This window comes from Calliphora vicina, chromosome 3 (assembly GCF_958450345.1).
Source record: "Calliphora vicina chromosome 3, idCalVici1.1, whole genome shotgun sequence".
NCBI lineage: Eukaryota > Metazoa > Arthropoda > Insecta > Diptera > Calliphoridae > Calliphora > Calliphora vicina.
The window spans coordinates 33,286,173-33,308,133 of NC_088782.1; the positions used below are offsets into that span (position 1 = coordinate 33,286,173).

The window sequence follows — 21,961 nt, forward strand, 5'->3', positions numbered from 1 at the left end:
AAAGGGTAACAAAAGTTTGGTTGCTTCAACCGAAATTCTTCTTTATCAACTGACTTTCTGTTGATAGAATCGAAAAATTCTATGTTTGCAACCGAATCATTCGATTGGCAACAAATTCGGTTGCTATCACGAATCTGTTTGCTCTGTGTAAGAAACCTTTGGTAATTGATAGGATCTCAAGCTGGATGTACACTGCGGTCATAAGACCTATTCTGACTATGGCACTCTTCTCTGGTGAAGAGCGGTTCACATTAAAATACACCTCTTCATTCTGAACAAGGTACAGCGATTTGCCGGTCTTGCTATTACTATAACCATGAACCAGTCTGATTACATACCTCCTCTCTATATCTCCATCAAATGCATTATTGCTAAGTCTACTCAGGGTCAGAGAGTCAGTCAGACTGAAGCATGAACATATTGGTCACGGTACAAAAGCCAGACAGCCCCATTATGGGGCAACGAACGAAATGCACTGAATTGTTATAGGACCTTTAGTATTAGAATACCGACATATTCAGCCCAATTATGAATACAAATTCCCCGGGAGTTTTTCCCCTTTTCTCATTTTTCCTATACAAATTCAATGGGAAAAAACTTCCGGGGAACAAACTCCCGCGGAATTATTGATTCATAATTGGGCTGATTAATTATCGATGATTAAATTCCCGAAATCTTCTCGCAGTCAAGTCCATCAGAGAAATTCCCGAAGTTTCGAGATTTAATTCCTGGATGTTTCTCACAGCCAAGTCCACCATGAAACCAGTGCCCGTTTTCTTATTTGAATCGTCGTTTGACCCAGTCCTCCCTTGCACGAATCAAAGGTCACCACTCCAACGTAATAAGTTTAAAATGTCATCTTGATGGTCTACTATAGCCATTTGTAAATGAAATGGCTCTTGGTATTTTTTACTTATTGTGGGAATAATTGCTGGGAACTTTATGTTTAGACATATGCCGGAACGTGTGGGTTACACGTTGTTTGGATGAAGAAGAGGAGGAAGCTCTGCAACATCTTATATGTGTATAATAATATGTCTTCGTATTGCCTATATAGCTACAACTTTTTTCGATTTTAAAAAATTCGACTTTTAGAACTTTCGACTTTTTTAAATATTAAAAACTAGTTGATCCGGTAGCATTTACTAATGTTAGTTCTTCAAGTTTCTCCAACCCAAATAAAATATCTAAATTTGTACTGCATACTTTAGGGAGCTTTTTTATTACAGTTGACTGGAATCACAAAAAAAAGAATTTGCGAGTTTTACCCGGAATTTTTTTCTTTACAAACCATCACCTGAAAATTTCGAATCGAGCCGTTCTCACGTGATGACATTACATATACATATATATATATGTATATAGATAAATAAATCAATTTCAATGACTATTTGACTATGTGCATAGTTAGTCCATTTTTTGGGGATAACGTAATCGATTGTTGAACGTTTTTCCAAACAGCAAGTCGATTGTGCGATTAACCGACTTAAAGAATGCCTTTTTCATGTTCTGGACTGTCTCAGAGGTGTGTCACTGACTGAACTGATAAAATTTTCCAGAAATACCGGTTGGTTCTCCGGAGTTGCAAAGTCGGCTAGATTAGTAGGGACGATTTCTAATATTTTTTTTTACTAAAGTAAATAGTGAATATTGCTTTGTAGTATTTATTTTATTTATTTTTTGTTTTTTGAAATTTAAACAAAGTTTCCATCCAACGAAATCTTGCTGTATTTTCATAATTAATTTAAATATTTTCTTAACCTCCAAGCGATTTCAGTTCCTCATGCTATTTTATCTTTGGTTGAAAAATCTTTTCCTTGATGACAATGTCACATGGCTATACGATAATTTAGAGCAAAAATTTATTTACCTTTTTTTTGTGACAAAACAAAAAAATTTCTTTTGTGATTTTTTTTTGACATTATTTGCATTAAGAAAAATAACAGCCAGCAAAAACTTTCGCTTCTAGTAACTTTCGTTGCCTTAAAAAGGTGCTGTTGCGGCGCGGCGGTGCTCTGGAGTTGTATGTTTGAGATTAATATTGAATAACCTCTGTCTAAGCGCTAATTACTACCACTTGTAACATGTTGGTTGTTGGTTCATTGGTTGGCTGGTTGGTTGGTTGGTCCATATAAGAAGACTTTTGCCATTAATACGTTTAGTATATGCAACACTTTGTGGCCACAAAGACGGAGAGTTGTCTTTTTTTTTTAAAAAAAAAAGGTATTAAATACACAAATATTTGTTTTGGTTTTAACTTAAAGTCAACTTTATACAAATTTTTTTTCTGATATTTTTTTTTGTTGTCTCTCTTCTTTTATCTGCTGGCAAATATTTCATAGTTAAGACATTTTTTTAATTTTTTTTTTGGTATTGGCTTATATTTTTTGTTAGCTAAATCTTTTATTTTCCAAATAAAAGAAGTTACCTCTACAGAAAAATAAAAATCAAAGAGTTTAACTCAAACTAATTTGCATTACAAATTAGAAAGTGTGCTGCTTTATTTTTTATTAAAGCAGATAATAACCGAGCTTTTTGGAAAATTGGTGGGCCTTAATTTTTCTTCACTTTTTTTCTATTTTTGCATTCAGTTTATGTGTAAATGACGTTTAAGTGGCTGTTGTTTGTCTTAAATTCGTTAAAAATACCATGATTAATTCATAGTTAGAGGATTAAAATTGATTTAAAGTCTGGTGGCAATACGAGGCTTGTTGTGAAATTTAGGGATAATAGTTTCTATATTTATCTTACAGACATATTGCAGTGGTTAAGTATAAATTGTTCCAGTTTATTCTTCAAAATTTTACACCGGATTGAAAATATTTCGAACAAAAGCGTTTCTTTTACTTTTAAATTTTCTAATCTTTTTATTCAATTTTGAATTTTTCAAAAATAACTTGATATAGTTTTCATTTGTGACCCTCGTAGTACAAAACACTACGTTTAATTAGAAAATATTGGAAAATAAAATTCCTTTTTATCAAATAAACAAAAATTCCAGCTTTATTATATACTATTATTCAAATCATAAATAAACTTCACTTTTATATTAGCGGTATTCACAATGTAGAGTACTTGATCTAGTAAAAAAGCAGAAAAGTTATTTATTGACAACCATTTCAATTTCTAATGTATTTTGTTTTTATTTTTTTGATATTGTGCTATTTTATTACATTACCAGACCAAGTACTCTACATTGTGAATACCGCTGGTATAATAAAAACACTTATTATAAAAAAACAGAAAAAAATTGTTTCACAATTCTTAAGTCATGTTCTATCTATAACTGCACTCATAAATTTTGTACCTGTATCTTTCATTTAAAAAAAACATTTTGTTAATTAACGCCTTTTTCAAAATGATTTAATAAATTTATTATAGAACTCAGAGTAGAAAAAAAACAGCCACACTCGTTTAACAAATTGAATTCGAAAATATTTATGTCAAATTAATCTTTGAAGTCGCAATAGACTTTATTAATGAAATGTACATTATAACACACATGAATGTAAAATTTGATACGAATTTACTTTTTTAAAACCATATAAAGTGTGAGTCAGAAAAAACCTATATACACTATTCCTGCCAAAACTTGGTCCAACAATTTAATAATTTTTTAATCACGTTAGCTTTTAAAAATATGTCAGATATTATCTTTTCTAAATCATTCATTTACAACTGTTATTTCGGTCAAATGGTACGTGAAAAAATAATTTAAAAAAATCCAATATGGACGTTCAAAACAATAGCAAAAGATCTGAAGATTCATCATCCCACTGTTTCAAACAGTATAAGGAAGACTTGAACATTGAAAGAAAATCTGGATCAGGAAGAAAAAAGATCTAAGAGATATTGAAAAGGCAAAAGAAGACGAACAACTCTTTCGAATTCATATATCCGGGCCGATATGGCACGGGAGGCTAATCCACCCAATTGTCTTGTAAAAAAGTAGTAAACAACAAAGGAAAGGTATCAGAGAACATGCCCGATTTTAATCGTAAGTGGACCAACTCCTCCAAAAAGGTAACGGAAGTAACTATTAAAAATTTAATGGGAAGATTTCTGGAAAAAGTGGATAAATTTTTAAATACCGAGTAATATTCCAATATTTTATGAATTTCTCAATATTTAAATAAATTTACGTATTTCTAAGAATTTTTATATTGAAACCTGTCAAAGCTTTATTTAACTTAACACAAGTATGTATAAGTTTTTTTCGACTGACTTTTTAAATGAAAGATGAAATAAATCAGGGTCTATAGGACTGTGTAAATTTGTCTTTTTACATGAAAAACTAAAAATAATTTGAGATTAGCAAACGAGTCACTGGAATACTAGAGTTCTTTTGAATATGCAGTAGTTTCAAAAAAGTACTAACGTATCAAATTTTTTTAGACTATTTTGTGTTAATAGATTTTTCTGTACAAAATTTGGTGTAGAACAGTTTTCACCATAGACAAATTTCTGTATAACAGTTTTCTCTATAGAAAAAATTATGTATAACAGTTTTTTCTGTAGAGAATTGTCTGTATAACAGTTTTCTCTACTGAAAAATCTCTATATAATAGATTGCTCTATTGAATATGTTCTGTATAACAATTTTTCAATAGAAAATATTCTGTATAACAGTTTTTTCCAAAGAACATTTTTTACAGAACAAGTTTTTTTATAGGCATTTTTTGTATAACAGTTTTCTCTATAGAAAAATTCTGTATAAGTATTTCTCTATAGATTATTCTATAGACAAATTTGTGTATAACAGTTATTTCTGTAGAATCGCTGGAATACTAGAGCATTTTAGAACATGAAATAGTTCCAAAAAAGTACCAACGTATCAATTTTTTTAGACTATTTTGTGTTTAACAGTTTTTTCTGTAAAAAATTTGGTGTATAACAGTTTTCACCATAGACAAATTTCTGTATAACAGTTTTCTCTGCGAAAAATTGTATATAACAGTTTTTTCTGAAGAAAAATTTCTAGAATAGAACAATTTCCTCTGCAGAAAAATCTCTATATAATAGATTTCTCTATTGAATATGTTCTGTATAACAATTTTTCAATAGAAAATATTCTGTATAACAGTTTTTTCCAAAGAACATTTCTTACAGAACAAGTTTTTTTATAGGCATTTTTTGTATAACAGTTTTCTCTATAGAAAAATTCTGTATATCTATTTTCTCTAGATTATTCTGCGTATAACAGTTTCAAAAAAGTACCAACGTATCAATTTTTTTTAGACTATTTTGTGTTTAACTGTTTGTTCTGTAAAAAATTTGGTGTATAATAGTTTTCACTGTTCTGTATAACAGTTTTCTCTATACAAAAAATTGTGTATAACAGTTTTTTCTGAAGAAAAATTCCTGTATAATAGTATTCTCTTAGAAAAATCTAACTGTTTGTTCTGTAAAAAATTTGGTGTATAATAGTTTTCACTGTTCTGTATAACAGTTTTCTCTATACAAAAAATTGTGTATAACAGTTTTTTCTGAAGAAAAATTCCTGTATAATAGTATTCTCTTAGAAAAATCTCTATATAATAGATTTCTCTATTAAATATGTTCTGTATAACAATTTTTCAATAGAAAATATTCTGCATAACAGTTTTTTTCCAAAGAAAATTGTTTACATAACAATTTTTTTTTTATAGACATTTTTTTGTATAACAGTTTTCTCTATAGAAAAATTCTGTATAACTATTTTTTCTACAAAAATATTCTGTGTATAACAGTTTTCGAAATATATAAACTTGTGTATAACTGTTTTCTCTGTACAAAATTTTGTTTATAACAGTTTTTTTCTGAAGAAAATTTTGTGTATAACAGTTTCAGTAGAATATTGTTTGTGGAACAGTTACTTGTATTTTTTATATAACAGTTTTTCTATATTTATTCATATATAACAGTATTCACCATAGAAAAATTTTGTGTATAAATGTTTTCACTATAGAAAAAATTTTATATAAAAGTTTTTTTTGTAGACAAATTTCTGTATAACAATTTTCTCTACAGAAAAATGTATGTATAATTGTTTTCTCTATTTAATATATTATGCACAAAATTTTTTCAATAGAAAATTGTCTGCATAACAGTTTTCTAAAAAGTTTTTTTTTGTATAACTGTTTTCTCTATAGAAAAATTCTGTATAACTGTTTTTCTCTACAGAATATTATGTGTATAACAGTTTTCATATAGATAATTTTGAGTATAACAGTTTTCTCTGTACAATTTTTTCTGTATAATAGTTTTTTCTATAGAAAATTTTGTGTATAACAGTTTTTTTTTATATAGAAATTTGTTTGTATAACAGTTTTCACTATAAAAAATTGTCTGCATAACAGTTTTCTAAATAGATGGATTTCTGTTTCATTTCATTTTCCATCCCTGATAACAACTCAAACTTTTAACAAGTTTTTTATTATTATTTCACTCGGTGTTTTTGTTCATATTTATTTAGTTATCTCTCAAATTGATAATTTTTTATTTTTGTGTTTTTATTTCGTCGTTTTCAATTTGTTATTAGATAAAGTTTGTAGAACTGAAAATTGTTAAAATGATTTCATTTATATTATTAATTCAATTTCATTATTCTGTGAACATTCAATTCTGTTTAAATGTTTAATTAGTACTTTAGTAGTGCAGCTCTAACGAAAAGGAAAAAACTAGAAATAGTGAAATAGTGTTTTTGTATATTTGACCAAATTTGGTAGTTTTTGTTTAATTTTTTTTTTTTTGCAATTATAGTTTATCGTTTATTGCTAAATCTATTTATAGATATCAACTTATTATAACTAAGAAATACAGTAACAAGGCTAACAAAAAGAACATTAAAGTTCAAAACTGTTGGCCCAACATTTAAAAAACACACAAACATTTTTTAACAAGTTTGTTAACGCCCTCAATAGCAACAAATAATTCTTAAAAAAAAGAACATGTTTCTGAAATTTAACAGCTAAATAATAAACTATTAATTTCAGCATTAATTTCACATGAAATTGTTATTTGTATAATACAATTTTGAATAATCTCAATAATCTTACAAACCACTTGACTAATTAAAATTAAATGTATGATTTGATTAGACAATTATCTCTTCATTTTATGTCAATAAAAATGTTTTAGTTATTTTTCTGAAATTCTATTAAACAAAATTATTGGCTTTTATCTGTTTTGACACATTTTCCGATTTGTAGTTTAATAGCAAGTTCCGACCCCATATGTAAATAATTGTAAATAAACTGAAATTTTCCACTTACCTTTTCTATTTGGCTTCCAAATTGAGCAGGATTTTTTTTAAAATTTTCGTTTTTCCAAACGTACAAAAACTTTTAATTAAGCCACAGCACGTGTTCGTAGTCAAGCCAGCAAATATTAAACACAATTTATCTTCTTTTTTTATTTGGTAATTTTTTACAAAATACAATTTGTTAAGAAGATCAATGTGATTTAATGAGTGTCTCTTGGTGGTTGCAAAATTTATAGGAAAATTAAGTGCATAATAACAAAAAAAAAATAACGAAAATATTCAATGGACTTTCAAGAGGACAAATTCAAATTGTTAGATGGGGCAGACAGACAGACAGACAGAAAGTCAGTTTAAGAGAGACAGTCAGACAAGTGGTGCATCACATAAACATATTTGTAGCTGTTGCCGTTTTTATTATTTTTTTGTTTTGTTAGTTAAATAAACATTAAAAATTGCCAACATTTGTTTTGAGGAAGATGGGCAAAGAAAGTCAAATTTTTTGAACACAAAAATACATTTAAGGTTATTGTGAAGCCGGACTTTAAAACACTTATAGACTCTCAGGGAAGGTCTGAAAAGAAATGGAAAGAAGAAAAAAATGATTAAAATTATAAAAAACAGTTTATGTTAAAAAGGAAATAATTATAGAAAAATGTATAAATTAAAAAAAGTACAGCTGCAGCAGCTATTTATGGTGACAACCGACTGGTTTTGAGTTATCAACATTTTATTTAAAGAGTGAGATCGAAAAAATCTTTACAAAAAGAAACCACTAATCCTACAGTTTTTATTTATTTTTATTTGATTGAAATTATTATTAAAATTTACAAAAAATATTATTTTTATGGTTCTAATCAATAGCGATGAATTTATGAACATTTTCCGGAAACCCTTACATTAAGGTTTCTATGGTGCTTTCTGTCACTTTGTTCGAACATCCATCTCCGTTTAAAATCGACCACACTTTTGGACAACTTTTTGTGCTCTTCAATTCTCTCCACTGGCCTTAGCTCCAGGCAGTTTGGAAGATTTGCCTCTTTTGGCATACATACCACATTATTGCTCTTTTACCACTCTAGACCTTGCTTACCATAGTGACAGAATGCCAAATCTGGCCAAAAATAAGTGGACACATTAAAAAGTCTTATGTAAGTAAAGATTCCTTGATGTATATTTCGGTGTTTATAGAGCCCTTTGTAACAAATGTTTGGCTTCTTTTGCCGCAACTGCATATTACTTGGTATGAACTTTTAGGGAAAATTTTCTGCTTTTGGGTCCTAACCTTTATTACAACATTCTCTCGAGCATCAACAACATAAAAATACTGACATGGAAGATGCGAAAAATTTTCCGTTTCGTCATCCATTATGCAGCATTTATATTTTTTGTATAAAATTTGACTTTAATTTCCGTGCTCTGTATTTGGCCTCGAAATTTTTAGCAGAGTTCCTTCAGGAACTTTTTGAGCCTTGTATGTTTTTAAACCTGCATGGGCTTTAACTTTTCGTGCCAAATAGTCCGAGTAGTGAGCTAAACGGACTGCTTTCCTAACGGATGTATAGGGAGCTCTTTTGAAAATGCTTTCTATTTATTGGCTTTAGAAACATCATGTGTACCATTCCTTCTAACTGAACCAGGTTTTCTATTAACGGACAAGTTCTCCCGATACTGTTGAATAACATTGGAATCAATTTGACGGCAGACCTTTGATTGTTTGGCCAACTTTTTGTAGGACCATGTTGGGTTTTGTTGAAAATATTTAATAATTTTAGTATGCACTATTTTCTTGTCACTTATTTTAATCAGATTAACAACAAATATACATAATTGATGACAGATTAACAGATAATCAGATTAACAACAAATATACATAATTGATGACATTAATCATAATAACTGACATAGTTTTCAAAGGTAACTTGATCAAAAAAAATCAAATAATACTTGAGTTAAAAGTTTTAAGGAAAAACATGTGTTAAAGTTTTTTCGATGTCACTCCTTAAAGAATTTTAATTTTTGGTTTTACGATTAGGAATAGTATTTCGCACAGAGCTGTAAATGAATCACTCATTTTTGAATTAATTCGCGAATCATTCACACAAAAAAATGAATTGAATGAAATTTGAGTCAATTCAAATGAATTTGGTAAAAATGAATTGTAATTCGTTTCCAATTCAAATGAATTGAATTGATTTTGAATTAATTCAATTCATTTACAATTCATTTGAATTGAATTGATTTTGAATTAATTCAAACGAATTAGAAAACAAATTAGCAATTCATTTCCAACTCCGACGCGAAATTCGCAGCATATTTAGCAGATTCTTCAATGTCATTAAGTATGCAGTATAATTAATCGACGGTTAAAAAGTATTCCTTTAAATATAATGCGCCGTTACCATCGTCAGCTGGTGTTGAAAGATTACGCCTATATTCTAAACATATTCTATATATTCTAAACATCCCTAAACGTGGATTTCTTTCAGATGATTATTTTGAAAAGCTATTGCTGTTTAAGGTGAATGATGCATTCTAATTAAATCTAATTAGCCTTATTTATGAAACTCAATTGTGTTTTGAACTACATACATTGTAATTTTTCCTGATTTTTGATTATTTTTGGATGATAGTTTTATTTTTTTGAAATAAATATAATATAAATATTAGCAAAAAGTTTGTTGTGGTCGTGGGTCACAAAATTTCAAAAATTATTAATTGCTTCTTGAATATTAAATATGTTTTGTCGTTCAGCGTATTTCAAAATAAAAATCAGTTCTTCTTGAAGAAATAAACTCCAAACACCATGTTTTCATTGATCAGGCGCGTATACAGGACAAGGCTTTTCAATTTTTGTAGTGGATATTTTCATTTTGGTAGGAGAAATCTTTCATTCCCCCTAGAGATCTGCTCTTGAATTTGATTGATTGCAACTCATTTTTGAATCATTCATTTGAATTGCTAATTCTTTTTTCTAATTCATTTGAATTAATTCAAAATCAATTCAATTCAAATGAATTGTAAATGAATTGCAACTCATTTTTACAAATTCATTTGAATTGGAAATGAATTGAAATTCATTGTTGCCTAATTCGTTTGAATTGATTCAAATTTCATTCAATTCAATGAATTAATTCAAAATTTAGCTAATTCATAATGAATTAAAATCAAAAAAGAATGATTCATTTACAGCTCTGATTTCGCAGTTACGTTGTTTAAAGCAAGACGGATAAATGTTTTGAACATCAATCGATTTATTAGAAAATTTAGTGTATAAGAGATTTTTCTAAAAAAAAAATTGGGTATAACAATTTCTGTATAACATTATAACAGAATATGCTATGTATAACAGTTTTCTATATAGATAAAGTTTGTTCATAACAGTTTTCTCTGTGCAAACTTTTCTGTATAACAGTTTTTTCTACAGAAAATTTAGAGTATAACACTTTATTCTAAAAAAAAATTTGGGTACTTATTCTATATTACATTTCGTGTATAACATTTTATTTATAGATTTTTTTTATAGAAAATTTTATATATATTTCTGTATGTTCTGTGTATAACAGATTTTTCTATAGAAAATTTTGTGTATAGCACATGAAAATGTTGAGTCCATTAGTATTTCCTATATAAATGTTATGTATAACAGCTTTTTCTTTGTGTTTAGAGTCTTCAGAAGGAATCTGAAGTTCCATTTTCAGCATGGCGAGCCATGGCGGAGTGATTTATTTTTATCACAAAATATAAATCCGAATTTGAGTTTTTTTTGGTATATGGACGAGTTATTTCCGGTCTCTGTTTATTACCGAAATAAAACATTTTTTATTTTTACAATCTAAACAAACTTTCAGTAACAATATCAGTAACCGTATTCAGAAGTAACGGTATTTTAGCGGTAACGGTAGCCAACATTGTTTAAAAAGACCTCACATAGCGGCAAATGTTTTCCATTTCTAAAACTTCAGGATTTGTAGACTAGCTAGTAGCTACATAAGAATCTTAAGTTGAATTTCTTTAATTCAATATGACGATCGATTTATTAAATTTAGACGTTTTCAATAAATGTGGCCGTCAATTGCTAAGCTTCCAATTTATATTTAGCGAACCCAAAAATTTCAAGTAAAACTTTAACTTAAAAATCTAGACCTTTAAGGTTCTTCGTACAACAAATTATTGAGGAGCCGCAGAACAAAAGGTACTTTTTCGAATTTTTTTACAAATTGATATTTTGGTATTTTTATATTTGGGTTGAAATCTTCTAGAAAAAATCAATTTCCCAAAATTTTTAAATTTTCAAAAAAGTACCTTTTGTTCTACAGCTCCTCAAATAATTTCCAATATAGCGACTCTTAGACTCTTAGGTGGAGTTGCTAGTTATCAGTTTAGAATAACCTGTAATATATGGTAAACTCAGTTTATTTAATAATAGTTCGATTGACACAACACAACTTTTGCCACGAAGTCTATAAAATAACATTTAAACCAATTCTAATTTTCGAAATTAAATTTCAAGTTATTTTAAATTTTAAAATAATTTCCCACAACTACCAAATACAAACAAATATATTTAAGGGCTTAAATATAACACACAACCCTTGAAGGTAGAATTAGCAGCCTTAAAACAAATTTGACACCTTTTACATTTATGAACGCGTAAAATAAACCATAAATTATTAAAATACCATAATTTTAAACAGTGAACAAACAAAAAAAAACACCACTAACAAATTGCATCATGGCCAAAGATAACGAAATTTAGTTTTCCTTTATTTAAGAAAATTTTTGCTGAAACTCATTATAGAGTATAAATCAAACCACCCACCTTAAAAATACCACCACCACCATCACCATCACTTCCAAACCTCACTAGACACCAAGACTGGGGGAGATCATAAATTATAAACTAAACAATAACAACAACTAAATGCAAATATAATTCAGTGGTATCTCTCTGTTACTCTTTGGCCTGCCATTGCACTAAAAGGAAATCAATAAAAATTTAAATCTCATTAAATGGCCATTGGCTAAAATGTCTTGACTGACTGACTAAAGCAAGGGAAATTTATTTTTGCAGCCAACCTCCCCTCCCCTACTTCCCTCCTTATACTCCTGCTCCAACTCCCTTAAGGCTAAACATTTGATTACAACAATGTTTAAAAGGAAATTAGTTTAGTTTTATAACTTTTAATAAATTTTCATCAATATTATTTACACTAAACCACGGCCTCGGTTACAGACAAACATAAATTTTGCACTTAAATTGTTCAGCAAAAATCAAATAACAAATTGACAAAATTGTTTTGATTGAAAGGAAAAACAAAAATAGACAAAAAAAAACATAATTTCATAATGAAAAATGTTTTTAACTGCATCAGTGGAAAAATCACCAGCATCTGCAACAAAAACTCATATTTATTACCGTTATTAACCTTTACGAACTCTCACTCTTCGGCATCTATCACTCACTCATACTGGTCAAATGGGGGGAGAGATTGCCAAGACATCATGAAAACAACAACAAAATTATAAACAAAAAAACAAAAACATCAAAACATTCCTCTATAGCGAGGGACAGTGGGTGGACAACAACGACAATAAAAGTGATATTTCAAAGTCAGTTTCACAGTGGCAAGATTGACAAATACTGGTTTAAACAGTAGTTTAAAGCTTCATTACTAAATACAAGATATAACTTTAATGAAAGTTTGAGAATTGAATGAAAGCATGTATTTGATAGTGACCATGATCAAAGAAATGTATATTAGTGGTGCAAAAGTAATTTTACTAGAGTCCGATCAAACAAGTTTGTCAGGCCGAAACCGAACCGTAAAAGTGAGTATTAAAATTATTAAATATTTTCAACAAAACCCAACAAGGTCCTACAAAAAGTTGGCTAAACAATCAAAGGTCTGCCGTAAAATTGATTCCAATGTTATTAAACAGTATCGAGAAAACTTGTCCGTTGATAGAAAACATGGTCCAGGTAGAAGGAATGGTCCACATGATGTTTCTAAAGTCCATAAATGGAAGGCATTTTCAAAAAAGCTCCCAAGTCCCTGTGGATATTTTCATTTGTTATGCTCCCATCATGGTCCTAAGAATTTTCGATTGGACTGATCTGTATAAGATCAATATCTGTGTTGCTAGCCATTCCCCATAATTAAATTTCATACGTCCAAATTTGTTAACCATGTCGCCAGTTCGAAATGACTGGGCTGTGCATTCGATCGTCAAAACTTAAACTCGATTGATCTTCTGCTATGCATATGTAATATTGTATGCCAATCGCAAATGCCAGTTATAAATGACAATTTTATTTGCAAAACATTTTGATTCTAGCCCACTGTGCACTGTACTTTAAAACACAACTGACCACTGAGAATATTGTTGCAATAACTCCAATCGTCAAAAGTTTTTCATCAAACTTTGGCAGCAACAACAACAAAAAGTCATATCTTAAAAGGTTTAAAAGTTGATGGAAATATCTCATGATACCAACTGAAAAACTAAATGACTGACTGACTTTTTGACTGGCCATTGTAAAAAACTGGCCAGGTTATCTATAGGTTGTTTGTTACTTTTAAATTATTTTGGTAAAAAAAAAACAACAAGAAAACATTTGATTGTAACCAGGAAAAAAATATCAAGCAAACCTTTAGTTTTTGAAATGTTTGTATACAAAAACATAAAAATTGAACGTGTGATTGATTAAATTGGCAAAAAAAAAACCGAGAAAAATATCATTTATTGGTAATTTGTTAAACAACTTAACGGGCAACTTGTTAACGTTTATGTTATGTGTATGAGCAGATGGATGGATGGATAAATGGATTTTGATTTCGATGCTGATGTTTAGTGAGAGATGCAGAGGATTATTGAATTTTGTTAACGAAGATGATGATGAAATTTATGCAAAAACCACAATTTGCCACAATAACTACAATCCAAACCATGAAAAACACAAAAAAAGGAAAAGTAATACCTACTTTTCTTTTAGACAGACAAATAGGCAGACAAACTGATTTCAACATCTGTAGAAAAAAAAACCAAACGAAATCACAGTCATCTCTCTATTGCACGCCAACAATCCATCATTATGACTCCTTCTTTTTTCAATAAAACCAGACGCCCACTTTGGTTAAGACTTAGGAAAAAACTTAAACCAAAACCAAACAAAAAAAAAAAACACTTTTAAACTGAAGACTTAACAATTAGTTGTTTAAAGACAACACCAATAATAATAATACTAACAACAAATACTCAATCAAGTCAATACAAGTCAGAGTAAAAGTGGCAAAAGAAAACAATTTTAAAGTGTTAAGAGTGCAACAGCAGCATCAACCTCAAGTTATGGAAAAACCGACGAAAATAAGGGTTGAGATAAGTGGAATTAGAGTACAGATGTTAAAAATCAATGAACGGGCAAATTGTAAGCTGTTCTTAGATGAATTTAAATGGTCTTCCAATAGGGACTTACGAACTTTGACAGTTGATAGCAGCCAGTTTGTTTTGGCAAATCACCATGTACTGATATAACGCCAAACACCATTAGATCCAAGATCGTCCAAGACATCGTCCATATTTCAATAGCAACGATGTTAGCCAGGCCCTTATCATCAACGGCGTTATTGGTCTGAATTGGATGATATGGACACCAACGACATGTTGTTTCAAGGAGAGCGCTACGTACCACAAAGTTCATGCCACATTGGACTTTCTTCACGAGCGATTTGAGGACATGGTCATCTAACGAGGATGAGATATGTGGAATTAGAGTAAAAACCATTGAGAGGATCAATGGGCAAATTCTAAGCTGACTTCCGAAGTTGGACATTCCGCGCGCATCGCCCATTTCTTGATGAATGGGAACATTAAAAAACAATATTATCGAATTGAAGACGATACCAAACCACATGAGATCCAAGAGCGTCCAATATATCTTCTATATTTCATTAGGAACGAAGTTGGCCAAGCCATTACCGTCAATGGGGAGCGCTATTACCAACTGATTTTGGCCTGAATTGAATGATAAGACACCAACGACATGTGGTTTCAATAGCACAGCGCCACGTGCCACATATCTCATGCCACATTGGACAGCCTGAACGAGCTATTTGAGTACATGTTCATCTCACGTGGAGGTGATGTGAACTGGCCATCGAGATCGTGCGATTTCACCACGTTAGACTTTTTCTTGTGGAATTTTTTTTAAGTCTCAGTTCTATGCAAATAAGCCACAAATCACAGGGTCCCTCAAAGCCAACCTAAATCTTGCCATCGATTAATTTCAGCCTGATTTATGCGCCATAGTCATGGAAAATTAGACATTTCCGATAGGCGCCAATCAGCGAAGCCGAAGCTGCAAACATTTAGTGGTTAAAATACTTGCCTACAAAACCAAACACCCCAGGTTTGATCCCTGGCTTTAACTCCATCTAAACAAATAATCCTGGAAAAGATGATAAAATCATGACAAAAGTCAGGCAGCCGCCACCCACTGGGAAAAAGGTAGAAATCAAAGATTAGCAAGGTTCCCCACCACTACACCAAATACACAGAGGGCGTTGTTTCTAGGCAACGACAGATGGCAGCCCCATTATCCTAGGACGAGCTACTACTTAGCTGGAACAACAACCGATTAACGAAACTGATACAAGGCAAAAATAACAATAGACTGGAGCTTATGGCAACATCATACATGTATACCAGAACCTGCTACTGCAAACCAATTATCTACTTAGCTGAAACAACAACCGTTTAATTAAACTGATACAAGGCAATATAACAATAGACTGGATCTAATGGCAACATCAAACATGGAGACGAACGATACTTCAATAACTAGGACAGGGTAATCTTATATAACTGCAACAAATCGCAAAAGATTAAAATGCTTTGTGGAAGCCAATTGTTCATACATATTGGCATCGATGGCCTTTGAAACACATTAAAAATTTCGATATCTCATACACACTTTGTTTGATGTAAATTTAAAGATAGGAAGCGCTCAATGAAAGACCCTTTATAACTATTTAAATGTAAAATATTCTTAACTAAATTAGAATTCTATTTATGCTTAGCAAAGGCATGTTAAAAGCTGTCATGTTTCAATTTAAATATTATGCATTACTGTAACATGAGAATCAGATTTTAAGCCAAACATTACTAAACTACCTCTAAGTAATGCAGACGGTAGATAGTTGTCGTTATAAACAATGTTAATCTGTAATGCTACATCATTGCCAATTTTATTCTGGTTTATAAGCGACATAAGAAAGTCCATCCTTAAAAGTACTTGTTCCAATTTAACTACTTACACTCCTTAATTTTAAACATTATTATGTTAATGCTCTAATAACCTTTTTGTCTTTGCTGTTGTAGTTACTCATGGTTTTTATGCTCCATCTATATAAAAAAATCAGTAAATGTTTAAATTTCATTTCCTTAAAACTTAAAAAAAAACATACACACTCTGAACACAGCAAAAGAGTAACCGTTGTAATCTTAGAAAGATAAGTCAATTGCCACCAAGTTGTAATACAATCGTTTTTATTGTCTTGTTGTATTTGTATAAATATGTTGCTGTTATTGTTGTAAAATTACATATGCTGATGAATTGAATTCAAAGGTTGTTGAAATTTGATAATTATAAATGTACTCGGGCTACGATGATTGTGAACTAAAGACCCACTGCCATAAAAACTTTTTTGCATTTTAAATTTTTGTTTGAAAACTTTACAGGAAGTTGAATTTTAAATTGATTTGAGACACAACACAATGTTTTCAATTGTAACTTGGCGGAGTGGCGTCTTAATGATTGTATGTATACAGCTGAACAAAATTTTGGGCGAAAATTTAAAATACACCTTATGAAAAATAGATAATTTTTCAAAATTGTTTTTGAATACATTTAAAAAATATATATGAATTTTAACTAAAAAATATTTTGTTACTTTTAGTTTTAATGGATATTGAAAACTGTAGTCGACTCCAAAATAGTAAGGAGACAAATAGGACCGTGATTACATTGCTAGAATTTCAACAAAATTATCTACATTCTCCTCCTCTTTCTCATTTTCCCGAAACATGGAGAGTAGCAGTGGGATGTTTCCTAGATGTAGAAGGCACTTTCAATAACACTAAGCCTGATGCAATTTGTTGCTAGAACAAGTTATTGCTACAATCGTATTTATGGTTGCTACAATCATGTGAATGGTAACTTAAGCCGCAATCATATACATAATTACAGTGACCATAATATTGTTAACAAACTTGTAAACACTTTGAAATGGTTATGGTTAACATTTACGTTTCTATGGTGCTTTATGTCACTTTGTTCGAACAGGTAGTCCATCATCTCCATTTAAAATCTACCACACTTTTGGACACCATTTTTGTGCTCTTCAATTCTCTTTTAACAAGAGCCCAATATCTCTCCACTGGTCTTAGCTCCAGGCAGTTTGGAGGATTTGCCTCTCTTGGTACAAATAGGGCAAAATCAGGTCAAAAATCTTATGAATAAAATCATCCTCTTTTGTTAACATTCCTTGATGTAAATTTCGGTATTTATGAGCCCTTTGTAACAAATGTTTGGCTTATTTTGCCGCAACTGCATATTGTTTGCCATACCAAGAACTTTTTGGGAAAATTTTCTGCTTTAGCGTCCTAAACTGTTCTACAACATTCTACAAAATTATTTTCTATAGAAAAAAGTTTGTCCAAAATTATTTTCTAGTTTGTCCCAATTTGTCAGAAATTATTCTATAGAGAAAATTATGTCCCAAATTGTTTTCTATAGAAAAAAGTTTGTCCCAAATTGTTTTCTATAGAAAAAAGTTTGTCCCAAATTGTTTTCTATAGAAAAAAGTTTGTCCCAAATTGTTTTCTATAGAAAAAAGTTTGTCCCAAATTGTTTTCTATAGAAAAAAGTTTGTCCCAAATTGTTTTCTATAGAAAAAAGTTTGCCCCAAATTGTTTTCTATAGAAAAAAGTTTGTCCCAAATTGTTTTCTATAGAAAAAAGTTTGCCCCAAATTGTTTTCTATAGAAAAAAGTTTGTCCCAAATTGTTTTCTATAGAAAAAAGTTTGTCCCAAATTGTTTTCTATAGAAAAAAGTTTGTCCCAAATAGTTTTCTATAGAAAAAAGTTTGTCCCAAATAGTTTTCTATAGAAAAAAGTTTGTCCCAAATAGTTTTCTATAGAAAAAAGTTTGTCCCAAATAGTTTTCTATAGAAAAAAGTTTGTCCCAAATTGTTTTCTATAGAAAAAAGTTTGTCCCAAATTGTTTTCTATAGAAAAAAGTTTGTCCCAAATTGTTTTCTATAGAAAAAAGTTTGTCCCAAATAGTTTTCTATAGAAAAAAGTTTGTCCCAAATAGTTTTCTATAGAAAAAAATTTGTCCCAAATAGTTTTCTATAGAAAAAAGTTTGTCCCAAATTGTTTTCTATAGAAAAAAGTTTGTCCCAAATTGTTTTCCATAGAAAAAAATTTGTCCCAAATTGTTTCCTATAGAAAAAAATTTGTCCCAAATTGTTTCCTATAGAAAAAATTTTGTCCCAAATTGTTTCCTATAGAAAAAATTTTGTCCCAAATTGTTTCCTATAGAAAAAAGTTTGTCCCAAATTGTTTCCTATAGAAAAAAGTTTGTCCCAAATTGTTTTCTATACAACAAATTTGTCCCAAATTATTTTGTATTGAAAAAACTGTGTCCCAAATTGTTTTGTATAGAATAAAGTTTGTCCCAAATTGTTTTCTATAGAATAAAGTTTGTCCCAAATTGTTTTCTATAGAATAAAGTTTGTCCCAAATTGTTTTCTATAGAAAAAAGTTTGTCCCAAATTGTTTTCTATAGAAAAAAGTTTGTCCCAAATTGTTTTCTATAGAAAAAAATTTGTCCCAAATTGTTTCCTATAGAAAAAATTTTGTCCCAAATTGTTTCCTATAGAAAAAAGTTTGTCCCAAATTGTTTTCTATAGAAAAAAGTTTGTCCCAAATTGTTTTCTATAGAAAAAAGTTTGTCCCAAATTGTTTTCTATAGAAAAAAGTTTGTCCCAAATTGTTTTCTATACAACAAATTTGTCCAAAATTATTTTGTATTGAAAAAAATGTGTCCCAAATTGTTTTGCATAGAATAAAGTTTGTCCCAAATTGTTTTCTATAGAAAAAAGTTTGTTCTAAATTGTTTTCTATAGAAAAAAGTTTGTCCCAAATTGTTTTCTGGAGAAAAAAGTATGTCCCAAATTGTTTTCTGGAGAAAAAAATTTGAAAAGTTTGTCCAAATTGTTTTTTAGAGAAAAAAATGTGTCGCAAATTCTGTTCTATAGAAAAAAATTTGTCCCAAATTGTTTTCTATAGAAAAAAGTTTGTTCTAAACTGTTTTCTATAGAAAAAATTTTGTCTCCAATTGCTTGAAGCCACCAGAATAAAAGCTATCGACCATCTTCTTCTATCAAGAAAGACATTTCACATTTCATTTTGGTCTTTAAAGTGCTGAATAGATTTCCAAGTGCTTCAATCTTGAATAACTTTTCTAAAGAATAAGATATTATAACCTACTTAAAGTAAAATAATGTCATAATTATTTTAAATAAATACTAATCAAAAACAAATAAATAAAATTCTTTTTATTATAAATATTAATAAAAACAAGTAAGAGTGCTATATTCGGCTGTGCCGAATCTTATATACCCTTCACCAAATTATACTTCAAAATTTTAAATATTTTTAGGTAAACAAAATTTAATTTTTTTTCCAGTTGTTTTTTGAATTTTTTGAAAAAAAAAATTTTTCGATTGTTATTTTAAATTTAATTATTTTTTTTTTTAAATTTAAATTTTTTTTTTTTTAAATTTTAAAATTTTTTTTTTTTAAATTTAAAAATTTTTTTTTTTAAATTTTAAAAATTTTTTTTTTGTTTTTTCAATTTTTTTTTTTTTTTAAAAAAATTCGGGTTCAAAAATTTTTTTCCCGATTTTGACCCATTGTAGGTCCAACTTACTATGGTCTTATATACGTCGTTGCAAATGTCTTTGAAATATCTATCATTAGATATCCATATTGTCTATATTAATGTCTTAGTAATCCAGATATAGGTAAAAAATAGGTCAAAAATAGAGGTTGTCTTGGTTTTTTCCTCATATCTCAGCCATTTGTGGACCGATTTTGCTGATTTTAAATAGCAAAATTCTCGAAAGCATGTCTGACCGAATTATTGAAGATTTGGATCCCGAAGATATCTGGGGTCTTCAGAAAACTGATTTCAACAGACAGACAGACAGACAGACGGACAGACGGACAGACGGACAGACGGACAGACGGACAGACGGACAGACGGACAGACAGACAGACAGACAGACAGACAGACAGACAGACAGACAGACAGACAGACAGACAGACAGACAGACAGACAGACAGACAGACAGACAGACAGACAGACAGACAGACAGACAGACAGACAGACAGACAGACAGACAGACAGACAGACAGACAGACAGACAGACAGACAGACAGACAGACAGACAGACAGACAGACAGACAGACAGACATACAGACAGACAGACAGACAGACAGACAGACAGACAGACAGACAGACAGACAGACAGACAGACAGACAGACAGACAGACAGACAGACAGACAGACAGACAGACAGACAGACAGACAGACAGACAGACAGACAGACAGACAGACAGACAGACAGACAGACAGACAGACAGACAGACAGACAGACAGACAGACAGACAGACAGACAGACAGACAGACAGACAGACAGACAGACAGACAGACAGACAGACAGACAGACAGACAGACAGACAGACAGACAGACAGACAGACAGACAGACAGACAGACAGACAGACAGACAGACAGACAGACAGACAGACAGACAGACAGACAGACAGACAGACAGACAGACAGACAGACAGACAGACAGACAGACAGACAGACAGACAGACAGACAGACAGACAGACAGACAGACAGACAGACAGACAGACAGACAGACAGACAGACAGACAGACAGACAGACAGACAGACAGACAGACAGACAGACAGACAGACAGACAGACAGACAGACAGACAGACAGACAGACAGACAGACAGACAGACAGACAGACAGACAGACAGACAGACAGACAGACAGACAGACAGACAGACAGACAGACAGACAGACAGACAGACAGACAGACAGACAGACAGACAGACAGACAGACAGACAGACAGACAGACAGACAGACAGACAGACAGACAGACAGACAGACAGACAGACAGACAGACAGACAGACAGACAGACAGACAGACAGACAGACAGACAGACAGACAGACAGACAGACAGACAGACAGACAGACAGACAGACAGACAGACAGACAGACAGACAGACAGACAGACAGACAGACAGACAGACAGACAGACAGACAGACAGACAGACAGACAGACAGACAGACAGACAGACAGACAGACAGACAGACAGACAGACAGACAGACAGACAGACAGACAGACAGACAGACAGACAGACAGACAGACAGACAGACAGACAGACAGACAGACAGACAGACAGACAGACAGACAGACAGACAGACAGACAGACAGACAGACAGACAGACAGACAGACAGACAGACAGACAGACAGACAGACAGACAGACAGACAGACAGACAGACAGACAGACAGACAGACAGACAGACAGACAGACAGACAGACAGACAGACAGACAGACAGACAGACAG

The 21,961-nt window shown here is 30.9% G+C and overlaps 1 protein-coding gene across 2 annotated transcripts in view; it reads right to left on the bottom strand.

The window, feature by feature from the left end:
• The window catches only part of klar (klarsicht), a 465,338-nt gene that overhangs the window by 346,222 nt on the left and 97,155 nt on the right, over window positions 1–21,961 (bottom strand). For both annotated transcript variants that reach the window (XM_065503780.1, XM_065503779.1), the window contains exon 3: window positions 7,254–7,814. The gene's annotated coding sequence lies outside the window, so the exon portion shown is untranslated. The remainder of the gene's footprint in view (window positions 1–7,253; window positions 7,815–21,961) is intronic.